The sequence below is a fragment of the Bos indicus x Bos taurus genome, chromosome 8, assembly GCF_003369695.1.
Source record: "Bos indicus x Bos taurus breed Angus x Brahman F1 hybrid chromosome 8, Bos_hybrid_MaternalHap_v2.0, whole genome shotgun sequence".
NCBI classification, from domain to species: Eukaryota; Metazoa; Chordata; class Mammalia; order Artiodactyla; family Bovidae; genus Bos; species Bos indicus x Bos taurus.
The window spans coordinates 39,933,011-39,939,797 of NC_040083.1; the positions used below are offsets into that span (position 1 = coordinate 39,933,011).

The window sequence follows — 6,787 nt, forward strand, 5'->3', positions numbered from 1 at the left end:
TAAGCAATAGGACTTGTTTTGTGCAAAGGGATATGTTTTTCTTTTACAGTTCACAAAATCTGTCAGTGCTTCACCAAAGAACATTCATGTTTGACTAATGTCTGAGAATATTCATTTATGACCAATTCATTCTTTTGACCACTCCATCAAAGTGTTTCCTGGAGTCTATAGCACAGAGGTACAAGGACAAGCGGAACTGCCCAATACCACACCTAGCCTTTCAGGCTTGTCTTGGTCCTGATTATCTCTATGCCCTTGAAAGCCTGTGGGTGGCCAAGTGGAAGAAATCTTTCTACAAAGAGATAGCCTAACCCAAGACAGGGTTCATTTAATGACCATCTATAAAGGCATGGCTATTTGGTTACCATTCTGTGCTCTCTGATACTGGAAATCAGGAAAGTCTCTTGCTTTTACCCAGAAGATGCCCTACTGTGCCTCAGCCATCTGTGTTATCATGCCCTCACTGGCCAAAAAGATACAAGCTGAACTGTGAGCTACTTTAAGATTGGAGATCAATGATTGAAGCCTTGAATAAAAAGTCTAACGTAATTTTAGTAGTTATGGGCCAACCTCAGGTTTTCCCCTGTTCCTGAGCCATATGCCTTCATGACCTTGAGGAAATCAGCCATCCAAAAGAGGGCATTACTGGGTGTTGCCTGAACCTTACTGATATTAGCAAGGCTCAAGACAATGGCTGCATTTTTGTTTAAAGGAGGAATACAGTGAACCCAAACAAGCTTCTTCTATAATATCAAAAATCCCCCTTCCCACACCAGTTGTGAATCTAACTTTACGAACAATGGTAGTTCAAGTTTATACTGAACATTTTGTGAAAAGGCGGGTATAAACCCTCTAGGGATTAAACTAAATCTCCTTAGATCGAAGACACAAGTAGAGGCACAAGTTTCATTTTTCTCTCCAGATTCAGAATCCAGAAATTTTTTTAAAAAACAAAAAAACTGTGCATTCGTTTTCTCTGAAAATGACTTCTTTGTGCTCTAGATTTCTAGCTCAGAGATAAAATTGGATTCTTTAAAGAGGCTCAGAAACTAATTTTAAAAACCTAAGGCTCATCAATAAAGGACAGAGAGTATTTTGGATACTATTTTATGATCCTAGTTCTAGAGACCATCGTATCATGTTCAAAATAAAATCTTTCATCGTTGCTTAATATCCATTATTGCTGCTGCTGCTATGTCGCTTCAGTCATGTCCGACTCTGTGCGACCCCATAGACGGCAGCCCACTAGGCTCCCCCGTCCCTGGGATTCTCCAGGCAAGAACACTGGAGTGGGTTGCCATTTCCTTCTCCAGTGTATGAAAGTGAAAAGTGGAAGTGAAGTCGCTCAGTCATGTCCACCTCCTAGCGACCCCATGGACTGCAGCCTACCAGGTTCCTCCATCCATGGGATTTTCCAGGCAAGAGTACTGTAGTGGGTTGCCATTGCCTTCTCCATCCATTATTAGGCAATACAAATTAAAACTTTTTGTTCTTCTTGCCCATGAAAACTGTACTAATTCTGGTAAGTTAAATGGAAAGTTTCTTTTCAGTATAAAATCTGAATAAAAAATTCTTAGAGAAAGGTATTTTTGTGTTTTAAAGTATATTTTTGAATATTTTGCAATAAGCTTAAGCACTCAACAGTATTATCTGAGATAAGATTTTTCCTCACCCCTCCCATCTTGATTTATATTTTACTTAATCGTTTTTAGTTTTGGAAATATAGAGCAGTATGAAAAATAATAAACTATTACCCAGTACTCACTAACATTTTATTATATTTGCTTTTAGTATTTTTTAATTAAAAAATAAGACATTTTAGGTCAAATCGAAGTCCTCTGTATTCACCATTTTCTGTCTTACCCCATTCCCAGGGTAACTTGCTAATATGAATTTAAGAGAATTCATAATTTAAGAATACACACATCTTGTATTCTTAAAATATTTCTAATATTTTTTATGTGCATACTTATCAGAGGACAGTATGTCCTGAGGAACATGTATGTTTTAAATGTATAAGAGGGACAGTTTATCCTACTTTTTTTTTTGGTATATATCATCTTACAAGTTGCTTTTCTCGTTCAATATGGATTTCACTATGAATGTCTTGATTAGTGGGCTTTCCAGGTGGTGATAGTGGTAAAGAACCCGCCTGCCAATGCAGGAGATATAAGAGACAAGTTCGATCCCTGGGTCAGGAAGATTCCCTGGAGGAGGGCACGGCAACCCATCCCAGTATTTTTGCCTGGAGAATCCCATGCACAGAGGAGCCTGGTGGGCTACAGTCATAGGGCCGAAAGAGTCGGACATGCCTGAAGTGACTTAGCACACACACATCTTGATTAGTGGATGAGCCTTATTTGTTTATATTATTTATGGCATATGACATATTTGGAATTACTTATACCATTTTAGTTTTTTTGTTCTTGCTTTTCCCATTTTGCTTGCTTTTCCCCTCTTCTATTAGATGGTTACATTTTTTTATTTTCCAATTTTTTTTACTAGTTTGAAAGTTACACATTCTATTCCTAGTCCTCTAGTTAGGTAGCTTTAAAATTTTGTTATACATAGCTCACATTATTTTTAAAAAAATACTAAAATTAATTTATACTCTTCTTCTAAACAAGGAATTTAGCACAGTTTTTACTAAAAACAATCCTCTTGGGTCTCCCATAGTAATTATTGTTTAGAGTTGTAGTTCTACCTTGTTTTTAAATACAAAAGAGTGTTTATTATTGTTAGCATATTTTTACATATAAAGTTGATTTGTTTTCTTTCCTCACCATTGCTCTTCAATTCCATCTTTCATTTGGGCTTCCTATTCTTTCTTGCTGAAGTCTCTCAGTAGTTCTTTTGGTGAGGATCAAGTAACTCTTTTGGACTTTGGGTATATAAAAACTGTTTTTATATTACTTTCATTCTTGAGTTATCATTTATCTGTGAATTTTATTGTGTCAGTTTTTCTTCTTAAAGATATAATTCATCCTCTCTTCTGGCATCTGTTGCTTCCTAAGAGAAGTTTGCAGTCTAATTGAATGATTTTTAATTTTGAGATAATCTGCCTTTTCTGTTTGATTTTCAAATTTTCTTTTAATATTCTATAGTTACATACAGAGTGTCAATATTTGGAATTGTTTTTATCCTGCTCATGACTCAGTGTGGTTTTTATTTATTTTTAATCTTAAGTATTTTTCTGGTTCTAAAATCTCCATTTTCTCTTTAAATATTGCTTCTTTCCTGTTTCTCTATTCCATTTGTCAACGTTAAAAAAATTCACAATGTGAGAGTTGCGAGTTAAGTTTTATTTGGGGCAAAAGGCAGACTGCAGCCCTGGAGACAGCACCCCAGGTAGCTCTGAGAAACTTCTCTAAAAGTCATGGGGGAAAGGTCAGTAGATGTATGATTTTGGTAAAGAGGGAATACATGCAATCAAGCACCTATTTTTGCAGAAGCTTTCTGCCAGTCACGAGAAACAGTTGTCACCATGAAGGATTTTAGTGCTTTTCTAGATATGAGGAGATACAGGAATTGAGCTCACAAAATCAGCTTCTGAAAATATCTAACTATCTGAAGACCTGTCTTGCCAGTTTTTCACTGAGCACAGAGTACAGAGTACCTCATTTCTGCTCTCCACCCTGAACTCCTTTCAGGGAGTGTTGAAAATCAGCAGGTGCAGCAGCACATGATTTGATTCTTGAAGAGGTAGATGGCAAGTGCCAATTTGTAGCCAACACATTCTTTTAGAATTTCTACTAGAATTACACTTTTCCCCTTTTTTCCCTCCATGTCTCTTAGTGTCTTGTTCAAATCCTTATTTCTGTAAATTTCTCTGTTCTATATTTGCTGTTATTTTTTCAGCTCTCAGTTCACTAATTCTTTTCTCAGTTGTTTCTTTTTTTATTTAAATGAGCATTTTTTTTTATTTCTACTAAGTTCTTTTCTAAATCCAGTAGTTCTTGTTTCATAATCTTATTTTTAGATTAGAGACTTGTATTTTTCCTTTTTGTAACAAGGATACTATTTTAAAAACATTTTCAGATATTTTATTTTCCTGTCCTGAAAATCTTATCATCCACATTGCAATGACTGACAGGAAAGGGGAAATGCCCACTATATTTTCTGTTGTTGTTCTTTTTTTTTTTTAAATTATTTATTTAAAAAAGACATTAATCAGTTTTCATCACCAAGTTAGATTTTGTTTGAATCCACAACAGGGTAATAAGCTTGAAATCCAGACTCCTTTAAATGTAGAGAAGTTATTCTAACCAGCCTTGAGGTCTAAGCAAGAAGCCAGAATCAGTAGGGAAAGTGAAAGTCTAAAACCCACCACTTTAAGGCGTGTGCATGGGCAGGACCAGCTATGTGGATGTGCAGCCTGGCCAGTCGCATGGGGACCCATGCTTAGAAGGGCCCCGTACTTGGTTTAATGCTCTGCTGTTACTATCTAGAAATTCTTAATCATTTGTGAACAAGCAGCCCTTATTCATTTTGTACTGGGCTCTGACAATTATGTAGCTTGTTCTGGTACTAGGGGAGGTCCTGAAAGACAGGAAGAGGAGGTGAAAGGAAAAATTAACTTTTACTGGCCTCAGGGCATTGGGGGTAGAAGAAGCAGGAGAAAAGTGAGCCAGACACATAGATTCACTTCCTCCCTGGCCCAGGAAAGAGGATATTATATCACTGGGGAGGAACACCAGAAAGGGTCTTTTTGTCCCATTTAACATTTTTAACCCTGGAAGGAGAATTCAACCACCTACCTCTAGAATGCAGATAATAAAGCATTCTGAAAGAGACTTTATTTATTTATTTTTTTTTAGGAATATATACATATATGTATTTAAAGGATCTGATAGTTCCTTGTTAAGCAAAATCAAAGTCTGACTACAGAATGACATGAAATGAAAGAGACTTTAAATTAGTTTTTAAAAAGTTCCCAAGAGATATAAAGCAGTAGGATTGTAAATTTACACATGCTGTACTCAGGTGAACAGATAATATGTGGTTTAAAGAAATTTTCTATTAATTACCCAGATTTCTTTAATAGTTCCCATCCTTATAGAAGTGGAAAAAACCAAAAATCTCAATTTTAAGTCGACTCCAATAAGCCAGGTCGACTGCAGTAATTGAAAGAATCCTCCTAAGCTTGATTTTTGTTCTTGATTAAACTTGCCCAACTGCTCAGAAATTCACCTGTTCTCCCTTTGTTCTCCCAGGTGCTGACTCATGTCTAGATGATACAGCAAGGTCATGGACCTTGAAGAATGGAAATTTCTTCCTGAAGATGGTGAACTGGCAAGATAGGAACCTTGATTCCTGATGACACTGTGAAGATTCCATATCAGTTCTACCTCCTCTGAACTTCTTTTAGGTGAGAGAGAAATATATTTCTATTTTGTTTAAGTGATATTTATTTTAAATGTTCTCAGATGTTCAGACAAATTTAATTCTGATACAGATACTTAGGCTGATTCTAATTTTTTGCTGCTGTAAACTATGCTGCAGTTAGCATACTTGTCCAAACATCTTTGCTCATTTGTCTGACAATATTTTGGATCTACTCCTAGAAGTTGAATTATCAATTAAAATATTTATGGACAGTTTTTATTGTTTTGTGAAATATCTTGCCTAACTTGGGGAGGCATTCTTTATGGGGATGCTCTTGGGCAGTGAACAAATTGGGTAGAAATATGTAGGACACTGATATTGGGAAAAGGTTGACATACAGGGTAATGTAGATGAGAGCCAGATGTCCCCAGGTCAAGCTAAAATGCTTCTATTTCCTTTATTAAAATGACTGAATCAAAATCAAAATTATAAAAAAATAACCCAATAAAATATTTGTGTTTCAACATTCAGGTGTTCTATCAATCGTACTTAAGATATTCATTTGATGTAATTGTAAAGCAATAGACACGTGCACAGGCTAGTCTGCTGGGCCCATTTCCTTCTGTGATTTTTAGTAGACTCTGGATTGTTAGATTATTATTCTTAGGTTATTATTGGATTATGTGAAAATCAGTCTAAAAGCCTCTTGGAAAAGTACATTTCCGAGCTTCACATATTCTAATTCAAGTGACAGGGGTGGGACCCGGGAATATGATTTTTAACTGTCATACTACTTTGAGAAGCACTTATCAGGATACTGTAAAAATTTTTTTGGCAGCTATTGGTTGAAATCCCATCCATCAGTAAATCTTACTGATTCATTGTTAATTACTTTTTTGGTCAGCAAAGCTGACCGAAGATGGGCAAAGAGGTACAACTGGTCTTTTCCATCAGTTGATTGACATTTTTTGACTCTGGATTTAAAGTAGTGGCCACATATATGAATAATGAATATGATATTTTAGGAATTATTTAATGTATTTTTCATTCCTTGTAAATCAAGACACCATATGGCTTCCCATTCTTTTAATCAATGAGTTTCAATGCTTCAGGGGCAGGGTAGTTACTGGCTAGAACACCAAAGTCATTGCTCAACTTTGACTGTCAAATGAAGCTTTTTAATGTATTGTGTCCCCAGGGAGAAAGTGCTGTTGAAAGCAAGGCTATATCAAGAGAGAAAAGGAATTTCTAAATTTCGAAGCTCCCTTTATATATCATTTATTTCTAGTGATATTGGATTCTTATTAGAGAATGAAGTCTGTAAAATCTGTACTTTCCTACTTTATTGATTTTTTTGTGTGTAGCCATGTTCATGATCAGTTTTTATAATAGGTCTTTCCTTTAATGGATGTCAAGTTCTTTAGCAATTAAAACAAGTGACTTAAACAAAACAAAACAAGTG

General features: G+C 35.7%; 1 long non-coding RNA gene across 1 annotated transcript in view; it reads left to right on the plus strand.

Moving 5' to 3' along the window:
* LOC113897072 overlaps positions 1 to 5,457 on the plus strand; it is a 95,929-nt gene extending 90,472 nt beyond the window's left edge. Inside the window, exon 3 of the long non-coding RNA XR_003512231.1 lies at positions 5,214 to 5,457. This is a non-coding gene — a long non-coding RNA (uncharacterized LOC113897072). The remainder of the gene's footprint in view (positions 1 to 5,213) is intronic.
* Positions 5,458 to 6,787: the final 1,330 nt, after the last annotated feature.